Below are 20,721 nucleotides of genomic sequence, written 5' to 3'. Positions count from 1 at the left end.
GCTGTTCAAACATTAAGAGCAGAAAGCCTGAAGAACGCATGTGGAAACTTCCATGCGACCATATGGTGTGGTAGGACAAGAGGAGCTATTGAGCCTACGGGCAACTAACATTAACAGGTGTGGCACACTCCCTCAGTGACTTCAGCCAAGCGCGCGCACACACACACACACACACACACACACACCGATGTGTGTGGCAGCAAAACAGCAAGTGCTAGTTAGCTGAGACTGCTGAGGGACAAATTCATTAATAGTATTAAACCTCTGAGTTTTTGTCTTTGTGGACATCCTAGCGTATTTGCTGAGCGAGTCATGGTGTACCGTACTCAGATGTGTGTGTGTCTGCGCGCGCGCGCGCAGTGTAATACAGCTGGGACGATAAACCGAAAAATATCGGACACAGGCCATACCGATCACTTATCGCAGGCCTTTTGCTAATATTAGGTGATTGTTAAATGGGACACTGGATGGCTACAACCATTACAGTTGTAGTAGTAGTTTAAAGGATAATAACAAACTAAAGAATGTTATAAACATATCGTTTTATTCATCATTATCACAGCAATTCGGCCAATTTAAATCGCAATAGGGATTTTTGTCCATATCGCCCAGCTCCTCCGTGGACACAAAATAATTTCTCAGTGTTGAATAGACAGATCCTGCAGAAAACACACAAGAGTCAGTAAAAAGGAAAACACCAGGCAAAGCTGGAATGTGACACAGGAGACTGTAATAAATACAGGGAGGGGTAGAAGTGAGTGACTGTGTGTGTGGGTGTACAGCATAGACCTCCTGTCCGTGTGCGTGGGGTTTAACCATGAATAACAACAACAACATCAGAGCCATGGCAGGCTGGGCTCCTCAGCATTTAGCCTCTCCTTCCGCTAACGCTTCCTGGGAGAGCTCATCTGGCCTCAAAACCAGAGGCCAGCTAGGATTTGCTGATAGAAACCCTCTGACTGTCGGTCACTCTATACTCCTTCCTTCTACTTCACACAAAGGAAAAATCAGGAAGAACAGGTGGAGGGAGTCCACCTATTGCAGGGGTAGGTAACTAGACTCAGCCGCGGGCCAATTTTAGTCGGAGCAGATGGCTGGAACATAATTATAATAATTTGTACACAACAAATTGACCACAACTATGCCCAAAAAGAGATTGTATTTTCTATACAGTACCAGTTAAAAGTTTGGACACACCTACTCATTCAAGGGTTTTTCTTTATTTTTACTATTTTCTACATTGTAGAATAATAGTGAAGACATCAAAACTATGAAATAACACATATGGGATATATTTTATATTTGAGATTCTTCAAAGTAGCCACCCTTTGCCTTGATGACAGCTTAGCACACTCTTGACATTCTCTCAACCAGCTTCATTAGGAAGTAACCTGGAATGCATTTCAATTAACAGGTGTGCTTGTTAAAAGTTCATTTGTGGAATTTCTTTCCTTCTTAATGCGTTTGAGCTAATCAGTTGTGTTGTAACAAGGTAGGGGTGGTAAACAGAAGATAGCCCTATTTTGTAAAATACCAAGTACATAATATGGCAAGAACAGCCCAAATAAGCAAAGAGAAATGACAGTCCATCATTACTTTAAGACATGAAGGTCAGTCAATCCAGAAAATGTCAAGAACTTTGAATGTTTCTTCAAGTGCAGTCGCAAAAACCATCAAGCGCTATGATGAAACTGGCTCTCATGAGGACCGCCACATGAGGACCCAGAGTTACCTCTGCAGCGGAGGATAAGTTCATTAGAGTTAACTGCACCTCAGATTGCAGCCCAAATAAATGCTTCACAGAATTCAAGTAACAGACACATCTCAATATCAACTGTTCAGAGGAGACTGCGTGAATTATGCATTCATGGTCGAATTGCTGCAAAGAAACCACTACTAAAGGACACCAATAAGAAGAAGAGACTTGCTTGGGCCAAGAAACACATTTGACCGGTGGAAATCTGTCCTTTGGTCTGATGAGTCCAAATTGGAGATTTTTGGTTCCAACCTCTGTGTCTTTGTGAGAGGCAGAGAAGGCGAATGGATGATCTCTGCATGTGTGGTTCCCACCATGAAGCATGGAGGAGGAGGTGTGATGGTGCTTTGCTGGTGACACGGTCAGTGATTTATTTAGAATTCAAGGCACACCTAACCAGCATGGCTACCACAGCATTCTGCAGCGATACATCATCCCATCTGGTTTGCGCTTAGTGGGACTATGACCCAAAACAATGACCCAAAACACACCTCCAGGCTGTGTAAGGGCTATTTGACAAAGAAAGAGAGTGATGGAGTGCTGCATCAGATGTCCTGGCCTCCACAATCACCCGACCTCAACCCAATTGAGATGGTTATGGGATGAGTTGGACCGCAGAGTGAAGAAAAGTGCTCAGCATATGTGGGAACTCCTTCAAGACTATTGGAAAAGCATTCCTCATGAAGCTCGTTGAGAGAATGCCAAGAGTGTGCAACTCTGTCATCAAGGAAAAGAGTGGCTACTTTGAAGAATCTCAAATATAAAATATATTTTGATTTGTTTAACACTTTTTTGGTTACGACATGATTTCATATGTGTTATTTCATAGTTTTGATGTCTTCACTATTATTCTACAATGTAGAAAATAGTAAAAATAAAGAAAAACCCTTGAATGAGTAGCAGTAGCTGTCTAAACTTTACTGGTACTGTAAGTATTTTTTTTTAACTAAAAACTGTTGGGTAAAAAATAAAGTTGCGGGCCGGTTTTGGCCTGTTACCGACCCCTGACCTACAGTGTGACTGAGCCCCAACCCTCCTCCTGATAGTCTGTACATGGAGTAATCTGGACACAAGTCTGTCATCAACTCAGTCATAGTCTGGATAGAAAAATACTTCTTCCAGACAGGGCTGTACTTGGCTATTCTTTAGAAGTTAGGCTTATTTCCTGACCATGTGACCTGACCAGTGAAAAACCCCTGGCCCTATATTATCTAGTAAGATCTGTGTTCCTTATGAGGGTCTTGTTCAAGGAAACTGCTAGGAGGGGTTCCCGGTCTTCCTCCTATAACCCTTATGACCAGAGATTTACAGGCAAGCCTGTATTTTTAGACTATATTACCTCATGTTGAAAAGTAGACCTCTTCATCCATCGGCTTTAAAACACAAGCACCACTGAATTGGATAGGGAGAAGATGCCAAATGACGACCTGAAAACGCACACCACGGTACAATACATTCGCAGCACTGTCTGTATGAAATAGCCCTAGGCCTGCCCCACTTATAGCTCGGAAGAAAACTACAATTCTTGAAAACACTGGCAGCAGCATACTTACTGTACACCGACGTCTTCGAGCTACTAAAACCGTATTGACTTTCCCTCAGAGCTAACTGGGTTAGCGAGAGCAGCTTCTGCTGTGGCAAGCACTATTCTTTCTGAGGCCAGAGGAGTCGGCCGGGTGAGCGCAGCGGTTGAGTTCCAATTTGGACCCTACTCCCTAAGTAGGAAACTACTTTTTAACAGGGCCCATATGGATCTGGTCAAAAGTAGTGCACTATATAGGGAACGGGGTACCATTTGGAACAAGGCCAGTGAGTGCAGTATGGGGCCGGCCGGGCCAGGACCCAGAGGTGACTGAGGCCAGTAGTGTGTTCAGGTCATGCCAGACAGACCCCTGTCCCCTACAGTCAATGTGTCCCACATGACCTGGGGCAGGGATAGGGGTCCACTCAATATGCAGGCGCCACTTTGCGCTTCCTCTCACTGGGGGGGGGGGGGGGCAAGGCAAGGCCAATGGTCGCCTACATTTAAAACACTGATGTCTATAGGCTTAGGTCTACAACTGGCCTCCTTTCCAGAGTCCACCCCATCTCATCATGGCAAAAAAAATAAAAACATAAACTCTGCTCCCCTTCAGTCATTGATCAGACTGAAACTGATCATCAATAGCCCCAGACAGGATGTCAGAATCACCAGCGTGAACCTTTTCAATAAAATTGTCTGTCTCCCCCATGGAGTGCTGTAACTCAATCACACTACAGTCAAAGTCCAGCTCTCCTGTACTGACAAGGCTGCTTTGCAGGGTGAGGGGGTTAATTATGTTTCAATTAGCCTAATCTAAATAAATTCATGCAATAGACACATTCCAATTCTGTAGGTTATTTAAATGTAACTCACCCCCACCCTGCTTCTTTGACTTTAACTGTGTTGGCGTAAGAAGCACTCTAGGATGACCTTTGACCTATCGTCTCCCTAGAGGTTCACAAAGTGGCCTGACCCCATCTGTGACATGTGACATCATCAGAGTGTTGAACCATCCATTAAAACACATCACCAGCTAACTACAGACAAATAGCGTATCACAAACTGCACATACGATCATCTGAACTGTCAAAACATACCATTTTCCAACATGTTAGTTTACACTAAATCAAATGTACAACGATAACAAAATAATGTTCTTCATTTCACTTAGGCCTATGCTTGACAAAAATGATGTGGTAAAAGATTAGGATTGCCTATTTAATTATTTTTCATCAATCAAAGTGGGCCTAAACATAAAACACAAGAAGCTGCAAAAGGACAGCAGCAATCTTGCAAATGGGATCATACAATTGAACAGCAAATGTAAGCAATGTCCTTTTGTTTCTATGTGTAGAACAGAGTGACATGCAGGTACAGTGTTGCTGCCACCTTCTGGCACATAGGCTGCCTGCTCCTCAGGTGACCCTGTGCAATAATTACAAGCAAGCTCTTTCTCGCTACAGAAGCACCACCCTGGTCTGTAGACTAGAGTTCAAATGGTCTTCCAAGCCTACATAAAATGTACAGTATGTAGACCTTACAGAGGAGGGCATTGTACATAACACCACAGCACAGCCATTCAGGTTGCAGAATAAACATCCTCCTGGACATTTCCATAGACTTCTAAAACTTCTATCAACAGTATAAGAATAACACATCTGAAGACTTCACACATTCACTGCAATTCACCCCGGTATCTTAAACACGACGGGAACACAGCAGACTCTTTATACCTCATTTCATAATACACACATTATTTGAGGCTTGGAGTACGCCCAGGCAGAAACGAGCGTAGGCTAAGGCAGTGAATTAGAGGTCTGTGGACTCGGGAAGGCAACACGTGACCGCTTCACTGTATTATAGGGCCGACTGAAGAGATCTACACACCCGTTCAGGCATTTAAGCATTTCAGATCAAAACTCTAAAACCAGGGACGATGCAGTAGCACTATAAATCTCCTTACTTGACATTAAGAAGGCTTAACTTCTGTGAGAAAAAAAAATATGTTTCCATTAACGGTTTGACATGCACGCCTGTAAGGTCAGATTTGATTTTATTCCCGCTTAAGACCGTTGGTCATAAAGCAGCAAAGTGCTCGGGTTAAATCCTCTCTCCTGTTAGCGCTTCATCAAGGAGTCCCGAGTGGCGCAGCGGTCTAAGGTATTGCATCTTAGTGCTAGAGGAGTCACTACAGACCCGGTTTTGATTCCAGGCTGTATCACAACCGGTCCGTGATTGGGAGTCCCATAGGGCGGCGCACAATTGGCCCAGCATCGTCCGGGTTTGGCCTTCATTGTAAAATAAGAATTTGTTTTTAACTGACTTGCCTAGTAAAAAAATAATCTATTTTTTTATAAGAGTCAGAATCATGCTTGGCTTTCAGGTAGGAGTACAGCACTTACATTTTGCCATGGTACGGCGCGTCAAACTAATCAAATGATACTTAGCCTAGCCTTTATGCAGTGGTATAAAATACTAAATTAAGTATAAATACTTTTAAGTAGTATCTGTACATAATTGACAACTTTTGGATTACTACATAATCTACTTTTTACATTTTCCCTGACACCCAAAAGTACTCGTTACATTTTGAATGCTTAGCAGGACATGAAAATGGTCCAATTCACACACTTAAGAGAACATCCCAAGTCATCCATACCGAGTGATCTGGCAGACTCATTAAACACAAATGCTCCATTTGTAAATTATGTCCGAGTGTTGGAGTGTGCCCTTGACTATCCGTAAATGTAAAAATAAAAAAAATATATATAAAAAAAAGACTATTTTGCCATTTGGATTGCCTAATAGAAGTCATTTAAAATGATTTATACTTTTGACACTTAAGTATCAAAAGTAAATGTAATCGCAAAAATATACCTAAGTATATTTAAAAGCAAATACTTTTACTCAAGTAGTATTTTACTGGGTGACTTTCACTTGAGTCAGTTTCAAATAATCCATCTTCACTATACTCAAGTATGACAATTGGGTACTTTTCCCCACCACTGCCTGTATGTGCAGTATGGCGCTTTTAGAATGGGGCAGTCAGGTTCCTTGGCCCCCCCCCAAAGTCGATACTTTCAACGCGGTTGATCCCTTACGGTGTCAAAATAAAAGTGGGGCTTTAGTGAAATCCTTAAAAGCCTGTGGGAAAAAAAACAAGAAGTTTATAGAAAGCCCAGGGTAGTAATGTGGCATCATGGAAAAAAGGTAGAGTGCTCCTGTACCACCGCCACACTACAGTACAGCTGTCATCTATCCACCAGCCCCTGTGTCAGACAACACAGCCAAAAGCTCGGCTGGAAAACACAAATCCTGACGTTGGATTTTTTTTTGCCATTATGTAATCTTAACTAATTCGGCAGAGATTGATATTTTAGACTCGACGACGGCTGAAGAGAACAGCAAAGTTATGACAGCAACTTAGGATGTCAAACTTGAGCAAAGGCTCTAACTCCAAGTCATAATCCAAGCTATGAAAAAAAAACTCTGGGTTTACTCTTTATTCAAAAAAAGTTAAGGGCTACGGTTGTTCTCTCTACCCATAAGCCTGGAAGACACCTTGTGGGAGAAGCAAAAAGTGGTTCAACTACAACAACAAAAAAAGAAGAAGGTTGAGAGAGAGCAGAGGGCTGAGCTCACTTTGGTGAGGCTGTCGTCTCTCTGCTGCCAGCCCGAAAATAAGTGTTTGAGGGTGGGCGGCTGGGCTTACAGTGTCTACAAAGCATTCACACCCCTTGACTTTTTCCACATTTTGTTATGTTAGAGTACGCATTTGAAAATGGCTTACATTCAGATGTTGCGTCACTGGCCTAGACACAGTACCACAATGTCAAAGTGGAATTAAGTTCTTTGAAATGTTTACAAATGAATACAAAATGAATGGCTGAAAGGTGTGGGAGTCAATAAGTATTAAACCCCATTCGTTATGGCAAGCCAAAATAAGTTCAGGAGTAAAAATGAGCTTAACAAATCACATAATGAGTTGCATGGGCTCACTCGGTGTGCAATAAAATGATTTGTGAATGACTACCTCATCTCTGTACACCACACATACAATTATCTGTACGGTCCCTCAATCGAGCAGTGAATTTCTGACACAGATTCAACCACAAAGACCAGGGAGGTTTTCCAATGCTTTGGAATGAAGGGCACTTATTGGGAGACATTGAATATCTCTTTGAGCATGGTGATGTTATTAATTACACGTTGGATGGTGTATCAATAGACCCAGTCACTACAAAGATACAGGCGTCCTTCCCGGAGAGGAAGGAAGCCACTCAGGGATTTCACCTTGAGGCCAGTGGTGTAACTTACAACAGTTACAGAGTTTAATGGGTGTGATAGGAGAAAACTGAGGATGGGTCAACAACATTGTAGTTACTCCACAATACTAACCTAAATGACAGAGTGAAAAGAAGGAAGCCTGTACAGAATACAAATATTTTTTTAAATGCATCCTGTTTGCAACAAGACACTAAAGTAAAACTGCCAAAAATGTGGCAAATAAATGTACTTATGTACTGAATAGAGGTCAACCGGTTATGATTTTTCAACGCCGATACCGATACCGATTATTGGAGGACCAAAATAAGCCGATTAATCGTACGATTTTTTTGGTTTATTTGTAATAATGACAATTACAACAATACTGAATGAACACTTATTTTAACTTAATATAATACACCAATAAAATCAATTTAGCCTCAAATAAATAATGAAACATGTTCAATTTGGATTAAATAATGCAAAAACAAAGTGTTGGAGAAGAAAGTAAAAGTGCAATATGTGCCATGTAAGAAAGCTAACGTTTAAGTTCCTTGCTCAGAACATGAGAACATATGAAAGCTGGTGGTTCCTTTTAACATGAGTCTTCAATATTCCCAGGTAAGACGTTTTAGGTTGTAGTTATTATAGGACTATTTCTCTCTATGCCATTTGTATTTCATATACCTTTGACTATTGGATGTTCTTATAGGCACTTTAGTATTGCCAGTAACAGTAGCTTCCATCCCTCTCCTCGCCGCTACCTGGGATCGAACCAGGAACACATCGACAACAGCCACCCTCGAAGTAGCGTTACCCAAGGGGAACAACTACTCCAAGTTTCAGAGCGAGTGACGTTTGAAACGCTATTAGCGCGCACCCCGCTAACTAGCTAGCCATTTTACATCGGTTACACCAGCCTAATCTCGGGAGTTGATAGGCTTGAATTCATAAACAGCAGAGCTGCTGGCAAAACGCACGAAAGTGCTGTTTGAATGAATGCTTACGAGCCTGCTGGTGCCCACCATCGCTCAGTCAGACTGCTCTATCAAATCATAGACTTAATTATAACATAATAACACACAGGAATACGAGCCCTTAGGTCATTAATATGGTCGAATCCGGAAACTATCATCTCGAAAACAAAACATTTATTCTTTCAGTGAAATACGGAACTGTTCCGTATTTTATCTAACGGGTGGCATCCATCAGTCTAAATATTCCTGTTACATTGCACAACCTTCAATGTTATGTCAATTACGTAAAATTCAGGCAAATTAGTTCGCAATGAGCCAGACGGCCCAAACTGTTGCATATACGATGACTCTGCGTGCAATGAACGGAAGAGAAGTGACACAATTTCACCTGGTTAATATTGCCTGCTAACCTGGATTTCTTTTAGCTAAATATGCAGGTTTAAAAATATATACTTCTGTGTATTGATTTTAAGAAAGGCATTGATGTTTATGGTTAGGTACACGTTAGAGGAACGACAGTCCTTTTTCGCGAATGCGCAATGCATCGATTATATGCAACGCAGGACATGCTAGATAAACTAGTAATATCATCAACCATGTGTAGTTATAACTAGTGATTATGATTGATTGATTGTTTTTTATAAGATAAGTTTAATGCTAGCTAGCAACTTACCTTGGCTTCTTACTGCATTAGCATAACAGGCGGGCTCCTCATGAGGCAGATGGTTAGAGCGTTGGACTAGTTAACCGTAAGGTTGCAAGATTGAATCCCTGACAAGGTAAAAATCTGTCGTTCTGCCCCTGAACAAGGCAGTTAACCCACCGTTCCTAGGTCGTCATTGAAAATAAGAATGTGTTCTTAACTGACTTAGTTAAATAAAGGTGTAAAAAAAAAAAAATCCAACACATCACGGAGTACCACTGACATTTTCAAGAATGGTGGTGGCTGCATCGTGTTATGGATATGCTTGTCATTGGCAAGGACTAGGGAGACTTTTAGGATAATAAGAAACAGAATAGAGCTAAGCACAGGCAAAATCCTAGAGGAAAACCTGGTTCAGCAGGACAATTACCTAAAACACAAGGACAAATATACACTGGAGTAGCTTACCAAGACAAGATGTTCCTGATGTTCCAAGATGTTCAAGATGTCCAAGATGTTCAAGATGTTCCAAGATGTTCCTAGTTACAGTTTTGACTTTTAAAATCGGCTTGAAAATCTATGCCAAGAAAATGGCAGTCTAGCAATGATCAACAACCAACTTGACAGAGCTTGAATCATTTCGAAAAGAATATTGTGCAAATATTGTAGTCCAGGTGTGCAACGGTCTTAGAGAAGTACCCAGAAAGAGTCACAGCTGTAATCACTGCCAGAGGTGATTCTAACATGTATTGACTCGGGGGGTGTGAATACTCACGTAAATTCGATGTCTGTATTTCATTTTCAATCAAATGTGCAAAACTTTCTAAAAACATGTTTTCACCGTCATTATGGGGTATTGTGTGTAGATTGGTTAGAGAGAAAAAAATATTTAATAAAATGTTAAAATTCAGGCTGTAACACAACAAAATGTGGAATAAGTCAAGGGGTAGGAACACTTTCTGAAGGCATACAATACTGTAGCTAGCTACATAGATCAGTGACAGAGGCAAACGACAGGTTCTGTGAGGCTGTGTCCTACATGCTTTTACTTGTCTGAGTCCACAGGCTGCCTGCAAGGCCTAGCTAGGTGTTTAACTTGAAGGCAAATACGCTTCTGTTAAGACATTTAGTCAATAAGTCAAGTACAATAAGATTTTTCCAGACAACCGTGTGGGTGGTGGATATTAAATACACAGAAAAGGACACTTTTTAAAAACAGGGAACGGGGGATACCTAGTCAGTTGCACAACTGAATGCATTCAACTGATATGCGTCTTCCTCATTTAACCCAACCCCTCTGAATCAGAGAGGTGCGGGGGACTGCCTTAAAAATTGACGTCATCGGCATCCGGGGAGCAGTTGTTTGGTGGTTAACTGCCTTGCCAGCTCGGGGATTCAAACCAGCGACCTTTCAGTTACTGGCCCAACGCGCTTAACGGCTAGGCTACCTGCCACCCGAAATGAACTGCGGTGATATTATAAAAAGGGACGTCACAATAGGGATTAGCCCAAAATTTAAAGAAGAAGAGCCCTCAACCACATCCCCCGGTTTGAATACATTTGCATGGGAAATAAGATGGTATGTTGACTGAACATGGCTCCCGTGATGGTGACAACAGTGTCACTTATCACCTTGGCAGCACAAACATGTCGGTAGCCCTGGGGGAATGGCATCTTATCAGGGGGACATAACAGCATTTGGTGTACTGGGAAGGGACACGCAGAACAACATATTGTACTTCGAGTGCATCTATCGCTTGCTGCTTACTCTTTTGTTCAAGTCCCAAGCAATACATTCTCTGTGCAGGACTGATAGAAGTTCAAGCGCTGAGAATTCTGGAATTGTGATCTTGACACATTGTTACTACTAACATGATAACTGGCCAAGGGTGACGGTTAGAACACAAGGCCCCTTGAAGTCTGTTTAGTTAAGAAATATGAACAATTCAAAAGGCAAACAAACTATACTGAGCAAAAACAAAACGCAACAATTTCAAAGATTTCACAGTTCATATAAGGAAATCAGTAAATTAAAATAAATTAATTAGGACCTAATCTATGGATTTCACATGACTGGACAAGTGTACAGCCATGGGTGGGCCTGGGAGGGTATAGGCCCACCTACTTGGCAGCAAGGCCCACCCAAAGGGGGGCCAGGTCCAGCCAATTAGAATGAGTTTACCCCACCAAAAAAAGGGCTTTATTGCAGACAGTAATGTATCATCGAGGCACAGATCTGGGGGAAGGGTACCAAAACATTTCTGCAGCATTGAAGGTCCCCAAGAACACAGTGGCCTCCATCATTCTTAAATGGAAGATTGGAACCACCGTGACTCTTCCTAGAGCTGGTCGCCCGGCAAAAATGAGCAATCGGGGGAAAGGGCCTTGGTCAGGGAGGTGACCAATAACCAGATGGTAAATCAGACAGAGCACTAGATTTCCCTCTGTGGCGTTTTTTATTTATTTATTTAGGTTTTTAGGCAACAGATATTGTTGTCATTTTGTCACTCAAATATGACATGAATACACATTAGAAATGGCAAAATGTATAGAACAGCAACAAAATGTGCTTTTAAAAAAACTGCTAAATGTTCTTTGCACCCCATGACAAAGTCTGTAGAATTGTAGGAAATAAGCTTTTAAACCTGCAACATTCTCTCATGAACAGTGCTTGTGCACAAATGTTCCCCAATGCTGGAAGGGGGGGCCCCCAAGTGAAAGTTTGGAAACCCCTGTTCTACACTATACACATTGCTTGTTTTGTCATAAACTGAAATTAGGCGAACTATTCCAATTTCAGCAACCAGGAAATGCTGGAGCGATTTCTGCATATTGCACGTTTAATGTTGTTGAAATATCATAGCTCTTTTGTCATGTCTATCGCATTAACAAATATGTATTTATCATTGTCGTTACACTTTTTTTCAATTTGTCTCAACAGATGTCCCAGACTGTTTCATTCCTGACCACGTCAGTAGTGGTTCACCTGATTAGAAGAAGAGCTGGCTGCATGCCTGTGTCACAAATCGTGGACAGATGTGTCATGTTTGGTGACATCGCTGACATTGCAACCGGCGTCAGAAATACATCCAGGGGCCAACCTCTACAGAGGAAGCATCTGCCATGTCACATTTTCCAAGTTGCAGAAATGTCTACACATACAGCAAAGCAAAATAGAACCATCAGAAAAAACTATTCAGTGTCAGATGCAAGCAGGGGTGTAATCATTATGCCGATTCTGTTTTTAAAAAATGTAGTCTGTTGCAAAACCGTTTACTCCAAACAGAAAACACAAACAAGAGTTTCTATTGGACAAATTCAGGTAGGTCCCTCACCTTTTTAGTTTCTCCATTTGCTTCTGTTTGGTTCTTAAATGGTAAACGGTTTCTGTAATGAATACACTCTGGCCTAGTGAGGGTAAAAAAAAAAACGAAAAAAACATACTGAGGCGAGACTGAGCTTTGGCTTCTTCCTGTCCAACATGCAGGATGCAGTACAGGAGGGAGATGTTGAGGTTATACATTGTAGCTCTGTTGTTCTACAATGCCTATGGTCATAGCCAATATCCCCACTAGCTGGCTACTAGAAAAACAATATAACAGTTGGCCCTAAAGCTTTTTGTAGGGAGCTAAGAAAAGCAACTACTGCATGTATCAGTGATGGACACTAGCTAGAATGTGGTCCAATGCTTTTACAGCAATATAGCTAGCTACTAATACAAAAGCCCAACTTCTTGCACAACACATAAGGTTGTCACTTGGTCAAATCATAAATAATACTATATACACACACCAAATAAATTGACCAACAATAAATATATAACAAGGTATACATAATGTATTTATACTGTATGTTCCTTATCATTTACTTAGTATTATCAAACCTCATGCAGGTACTGCACTACATTGTCGATCTGCATGGAATGCAAAATTACTATTTAGCTTGTATTCTCCAAACAAAAACAGCAGTATACCTGTAACAGATTGTGTATTCTTTAATATACAGTGCATATTCAGACCCCTTGCCCTTTTCACATTTTGTTACATTACAGCCTTATTCTATATTGATTAAATAAATAAAATCCTCAATCTACACACAATACCCCATAATGACAAAGCAAAAAACTTTTTTTTCTTTCGTTTTTTTTTGCAAATGTATTAAAATACATAACTATTCAGACCCTTTGCTATGGGACTTGAATTTAGATGCAGGTGTATCCTGTTTCCATTGATCATCTTTAAGATGTTTCTACAACTTGATTGGAGTCCACTTGTGGTAAATTCAATTGATTGAACATGATTTAGAAAAAGGCACACCTGCCTATTTCCCACAGTTGACAGTGCATGTCAGAACAAAAACCAAGGTATAGCCATAAGACAAGAATGTATCATCGGGGCACAGATCTGGGGAAGGGTACCAAAACATTTCTGCAGCATTGAAGGTCCCCAAGAACACAGTGGCCTCCATCATTCTTAAATGGAAGAAGATTGGAACCACCAAGACACTTCCTAGAGCTGGCCGCCTGGCCAAACTGAGCAATCGGGGGAAAGGGCCTTGGGCAGGGAGGTGACCAATAACCAGATGGTCACTCAGGCAGAGCTTTAGATTTCTTCTGTGGCGATGGGAGAACCTTCCAGAAGGACAACCATCTCTGCAACAATCCAGCAATCAGGCCTTTATGGTAGAGTGGCCAGACGGCAGCCACTCTTCAGTAAAAGGCACATGACAGCCCGCTTGGAGTTTGCCAAAAGGCAGCTCAGACCATGAGAAACAAGATTCTCTGGTCTGATGAAACCTAGATTCAGATTTTTTATAAAATTTGTTAAAACAATTCTGAAAACATAATTCCACTGACATTATGGGATATTGTGTGTAGGTCAGTGACAAAAGAAAAAAGAAAAGAAAAAAATGGGGAAAAAGTCACGGGATGTGAATACTTTCTGAAGGCTCTGTACGTCAAGTTAACATTTGATTATTTGTGTATGGAGGTTGTTATTATAGGCTATTGGTTCCTTACTCAGCCCGCAAAGGAAAGATAAAAATCATCCGCTATTGAAATACTGCATGCATCATCAGCTTTTCTGAAAGATCTTGGCCCGGGACAGTATTTTTATTTTATTTGGGCCAGCAACTTTCGTTTGGCACTGGCAAATTTACCTACATTTCAAGGTCTGCAAAGCATGTCAACCTGGGCCCTGCATGACCCAAATGCATTTATAAACTTGTCCGGGCCAGCGAGAGAAAAAAAAGTTAACGTTGGACACCGCAGGGGTGTGCTCTCTTTTCTCAACGGCTTGAATCAACAGACCAGCCTTCTCCATTGAATCGCAGCATTGAAAGAAAAAAAAAACTGATTTCCTCCTCAAGAATGGGAAGACACTTGGGCTGGGCCCCACATGACAGGGCAGGAAGGGGGAGCACTAAGTCACTTCCCAGGTCACAACCTCCGCTCTATGTAGCCCATAGCGACAGGGTCAGTGCTTATGAGGAGCTCAATAGGATCCACATAACGCTCCCTGTTGCCGCTCCCATCCTCCTCGTTACCATCCAGCAGCACCAACTAAACAAGGGGCTCCAAAGGATGCGCAGTGGGCTAACTGGAGTCTAAACACAGGAGGACTGAAACCGACCTCATAACTCACACAGCATGGGCAGAGCCTCTGAGCCAGGAGAGGCATAAAGCACGCCGCTGGCTGCATGTAGTGTGTGCTGCTGCTGCTATTTTCTGATAAGAAGATAAAAATGTTAACAAGCATTGGGAAATACATTTGTGTAATCCTTAACTATGTGAGGTATCGCGTGGACTTTTACAATACGTCTGAACATCCTGCAGTAAGGTTAGCCTAGGTGACTTCCTTGCTGGCAAAATCATTCCAGTTCACTTTCAACTAGACATTGCATTCAACTTGAGGCACACCTTCATAACAAAAGGTACAAAGCCATGACAACACAAAAGACAACCCAATGTTTTACATGTCTCCATGTACATGTCTATTTAACAGTCTTGGGGGAAAGGTGTGCCGATGCCAAACAATCCAAAGCTAATGGGATTCCCAAACATATAAAGGGTCAACCAAATGACTGTATATGAATGGACTAAAAAAACATTGATCACGTGACACAATTAATTCCTCCCCTTCAGGAGGATGAAAAGATTTGGCATGGGACCAAAGATCCTCAAAAGATTATATAGCTGCACCATCAAGAGCATCGTGACAGGTTGCATCACCTAGACTTGGTGCTCCGGTACGGCTTGCCTTGCGATAGGAGAGAGAACAGTCTATGACTAGAGTGGCTGGAGTCTTTGACATTTTGTAGGTGCTTCCTTTGACACTGCCTGGTATAGAGGTCCTGGATTGCAGGAAGCTTGGCCCCAATGATGTACTTGGCTGTACGCACTACCCTCTGTAGTGCCTTGCGGTCGGATGCCGAGCAGTTGCCATACCAACAGTGATGCAAGCAGTCAGGATGCTCTCAGTGGTGCAGCTGTAGAACTTTGATGATCTGAGGATCTATGGCAAATCTTTTCAGTCTCCTGAGGGGGAATAGGCGTTGTTGTGGCAACTTCACAACTGTCTTGGTGTGTTTGGCCTATGACAGTTTGTTAGTGGTGTGGACGCCAAGGAACTTGAAGCTCTCAACCTGCTCCACTGCAGCCCCGTCAACGTGAATGGGGGCGTGCTTGGCCCCCCTTTTCCTGTAGTCCGCGGTCAGCTATTTTGTCTTGCTCCCGTTAAGGGAGAGGTTGATGTCCCGACACCACACTGCCAGGTCTTTGACCTCCTTGCTGTAGGCTGTTCACCCAGACGTGGGTGAACAGGGAGCACAGGAAGGGACTAAGCACGCAACCCTGAGGGGCCACCATGTTGAGGATCAGCGTGGCAGGTGCATGTTGCCTACCCTTACCACCTGGAGGCGGCCCTTCAGGAAGTCCAGGATCCAGTTGCAGAGGGAGGTGTTCAGTCCCAGGGTCTTTAGCTTAGTGAGGGCACTATGGTGTTGAAAGCTGAGCTGTAGTCAACTAACAGCCTTCTCACATAGGTGCTCCTTTTGTCCAGGTGGGAAAAGGCACTGTGGAGTGCAATGGAGATTGTGTCATCTGTGGATCTGTTGGGGCGATATGCAAATTGTAGTATTGTTAAGAGAATTTTGTTCTCAGTGGTTCATAATACCCAATTGAATTAATTACTCAGCCCGAAACCCAGAATTTGTAAGAAACTGGTTAAAATGAATCAAGCGTAGGCCCAGCTACAATTGTCAGGAATGTTTATTTAGAGAGCTCTGCTTATCATTTCCGGTACATTGGTCTATATACCTCACATTTCGTCATAAACGTCCCTCCTCCTCTCAGATACAATGGCAACATAGTTCACAAGTCTTACATTGTATAACAGGTGGCGGACAATCTACTACAAGCCCAAGGTCTCTCCCCTCCCCGTTATCAGTTTCACAGTGGTCACAAGTTGTCTGCCACAGTTCCTTGCCTACCAACAGTCCCTCTTTCTTATGGACAAACATGATTCCTCAGACAGGATATAATTCTGTTAGTTATAATTCTACGTTAAATGTATACATCATTTAGTCATTATTCATAAAAATTCCCATAACAAGTGTGTCTAGGGTTTCTGGGATGATGGTGTTGATGTGAGCCATGACCAGCCTTTTAAAGCACTTCATGGCTACAGACGTGAGTGCTACAAGCAGTAGTCATTTAGGCAGGTTACCTTCGCTTCCTTGGGCACAGGGACTATGGTGGTCTGCTTGAAACATGTAGGTATTACAGACTCGGTCAGGCAGAGTTTGAAAATGTCAGTGAAGACACTTGCCAGTTGGTAAGCACATGCTCAGAGTACGCGTCCTGGCAATCCGTCTGGCCCTGCGGTCTTGTGAATGTTGACCTGTTTAAAGGTCTTATGCACATCATCCACGGAGAACATGATCACACAGTCATCTGGTACATCTGCTGCTCTCATGCATGGTTCAGTGTTGCTTGCCTCGAAGCGAGCATAGAAGGCATTTAGCTTGTCTGGTAGGCTAGCATCACTGGGCACTTCCTGCTTGAGTGTTTGCTTGTAAGCAGGAATCAGGAGGGTAGAATTATGGTCAGATTTTCCAAATGAATGGCGAGGGAGAGCTTTGTATGCATCTCTATGCGCACGCGATATGCTGATGGAAATTAGGTAAAACAGATTTCAGTTTTTCTGCATTCAAGTCCCCAGCTACTTGGAGTGCTGCTTCTGGGTGAGAATTCTTATTTACTTATGGCCTTACATAGCTCGTTGAGTGCGGTCTAAGAGCCTGATTCGGTTTGTGGTGGTAAATAGACAGCTACGAAAAATATAGATGAAAACTCTACCTCAGGCGAGAAAAACCTCAAGACTTCCTTAAATATTAGAGATCGCGCACTCCTGTTGTTGAAAAATAGACAGACCACCACCCCTCGTCTTACCAGAGGTTGCTGTTCTGTCTTGCCGATGCACGAGAAACCCAGCCAACTGTATATTATCCATGTCCTCGATCAGCCACGACTTGGTGAAACATAAGATATTAAATGTCCCGTTGGAAGGATAGTCTCGAACGGAGCTCATCCAGTTTATTCTCCAGTGATTAGACATTCACCAGTAGGACGGATGGTAAAGGTGGATTATCCACTCGCTGTTGAATTCTCACCCCTGTATCGGCATCTCCCCTTCATGCGAATGACAGGATTTGGGCCTCATCTGGGAGGAGCCGTACATTTTTGCCCTCCGATTCGTTAAAGAAAAAAAATCTTCATCCAGTCCGAGGTGAGTAATTGCTGTTCTGATGTCCAAAAACTATTTTCAGTCATAAGAGACATATCAGAAACATTATGTACAGAAAAAGTTACGAACACAATAACACATACACAGAACAGCACGATTGGTTAGGAGCCTGGAAACCGGAACCCATACCCACCAGTGCCATAATGTCCTTATAACCTTTTCTGTGTGTGATTGTTTTTAAATTGGTTCAAGGACATAGTGCATTCGTAAGGTATTCAGACCCCTTCACTTTTTCCACTGTCAGGTTACAGCCTTATTCTTATTTTTTCCTTTCACCAATCTACACACAATACCCCATTATGACAAAGTGAAAACAGTTTAGAAATGTTAGCTCATTTATTAAAAATAATAAACCTGAAATACCGTATTTACAGAAGTATTCAAACCCTTTACTGAGACTTCAAATTGAGCTCAGGGCCATCCTGATTCCATTGATCATCCTTGAGATGTTTCTACAAATTTTTGGGAGTCTACTTGTGGTAAATTCAACAGATTTGGACAGGATTTAGAAAAGGCACACACCTGTCGATATAAAAGTTCCACAGTTGACAGTGCATGTCAGAGCAAAAACCAAGCCATGAGGTCGAGGGAAATGTCAGTAGAGCTCCGAAACAGGATTGTGTTGAGGCACAGATCTGGGGAAAGATACCAAAAAATGTCTGAAGGTCCCCAAGAACACAGTGGCCTCCATCATTCTTAAATGGAAGACGTTTGGAACCACCAAGACTCTTCCTAGAGCTGGATGCCCAGCCAAACTCAGCAATTGGGGGAGAAGGGCCTTGGTCAGGGATTTCAAAGATAGAGTGGCCATACGGAAGCCACTCCTCAGTAAAAGGCACAACAGCCCTCTTGGAGTTTGCCAAAAGGCACCTAAAGGACTCTCAGACCATGAGAAACAAGATTATTTGGTCTGATGAAACCAAGATTGAACTCTTTGGCCTGAATGTCAAGCGTGACGTCTGGAGGAAACCAGGCACCGCTCATCACCTGGCCAATACCATTCCTACGGTGAAGCATGGTGGTGGCAGTATCATGTTGTGGGGATTTTTTTCAGCGGCAGGGATTGGGAGACTAGTCAGGATCAAGGGAAAGATGAACAGAGCAAAGTACAGAGAGATCCTGCTCCAGAGTGCTCAGCACCTCAGACTGGAGCGAATGTTCCCTTTCCAACAGGACAGCGACCCTAAGCACAAAGCCAAGACAACACAGGAGTGGCTTGAGTACACGTCTCTGAATGTCCTTGATTGGCCCAGCCAGTGCCCGGACTGGAACCCGTTCGAACATCTCTGGAGAGACCTGAAAAAAGCTGTGCATAGAAGCTCCCCATCCAACCTGACAGAGCTTGAGAGGATCTGCAGAGAAGAATGAGAGAAACTCCCCAAATACAGGTGTGCCAAGCTTGTAGCGTCATACCCAAGAAGACTCGATGCTGTAGTCGCTGCCAAAGGTGCTTCAACAAAGTACTGAGTAAAGGGTCTGAATACTTATGTAAATGTAATATTTCAGTTTTAGGCTATTGTGTGTAGATGGATGAGGTGAAAAAACTATTTAATCCATTTTAGAATAAGGCTGTAACGTAACAAAATGTGGAAAAAGGGGTCTGAATACTTTCTGAATGCACTGTTCATCTGGTGTATTAGAAGCAATTATTGGTACCATGATTGTCTTCTAAACTTTTTTTTTTTACATTAAAAATCCTGTTTTCCCATTACCTATAATGGGGGATCCTGTTTTCTGCAAACAATGCCAGCAGTACAGTGATCAGCCTTTAAATTCTGTGGCTTCAATGAGGGGGCAGTTGTTCTCCTTTGGGCCAAACCATAGACATGAAAACCAGTAGATACTGATAGCGCTGCCTTACTTAGTCACCAGCAGCTCCAGGCCTGATAACTTCCATCACAATGAGTGAACAGCCTGAGGGGTGGGCACTTCACGGAACCAGCTCATATTCCCGGCATGCAAGAGGTGTGCACGTTGCATTCTTGTCGCACGCGTCAGCTAAGTTAGGGATTTAAAGAGTCAGTTCCGGTCCAGCTTCATTCTTTCATGTTAGTGCTCTGAGGTGGACTGCCAGTAGAGTCAATGTTCAGAATCGGCGCACAATCTGTGGGTGTGTGCGTCAAGTTGTCAAAATTACCACTTGTAAAGGTATTTTAAACGAGTGTTTTGAAGCAATGCCACAAAAAAAATATTTTGGTGTCTTGCCCGTCCGTATTTGTGTCCGAAAATAGTATTTTGGAGATGACAAAAGAACGTGTGAGAGGGGGCGGGTGCATAGCCTTGCAATTAAACCAAGAAACAGATGTTCCACTTCCAGAGCATTGTTTAGAGGAGGACCAGATCGAGAGGAAATGTGGGACTGACTGCAATAAGGTATTGTGTTGTACTGAGTGACTCAGCTTTTCCATAGTACCATTAAAAAGGGGGGGGGGGGGGGGGGGGGTCGCAACATTGGTCTTAAGACAGTACCATTCTGTCAATGACAGTACATAAAATTGAACCCTAAACAAGATCACTTCAAATAAAAAAGTGCCAATATATGAATTGAAGGGAAAATAAAGGCATCATGGCTCATCAGCTCAGGAAACTGTGGTTGTTTAGACTTGCTGCATGAGCAGTGTTCTACTCCAAATTGTCCAGATCTCAAATATATATATATTTTTTTAATATTTAAACTTTATTTAACTAGGCAAGTCAGTTAAGAACAAATTCTTATTTACAACGGCGGCCTACCCCGGCCGAACCCTAAACCC

The 20,721-nt window shown here is 42.5% G+C and overlaps 1 protein-coding gene across 4 annotated transcripts in view; it reads right to left on the bottom strand.

The window, feature by feature from the left end:
* LOC139584120 (rap guanine nucleotide exchange factor 6-like) overlaps positions 1-20,721 on the bottom strand; it is a 133,458-nt gene that overhangs the window by 108,449 nt on the left and 4,288 nt on the right. The window lies entirely within an intron of this gene.

The sequence above is a fragment of the Salvelinus alpinus genome, chromosome 1, assembly GCF_045679555.1.
Source record: "Salvelinus alpinus chromosome 1, SLU_Salpinus.1, whole genome shotgun sequence".
In the NCBI taxonomy this organism is placed as follows: Eukaryota; Metazoa; Chordata; class Actinopteri; order Salmoniformes; family Salmonidae; genus Salvelinus; species Salvelinus alpinus.
Note: the sequence above shows the minus strand (reverse complement) of the source record. Positions and strands in the feature narration are given on the sequence as shown.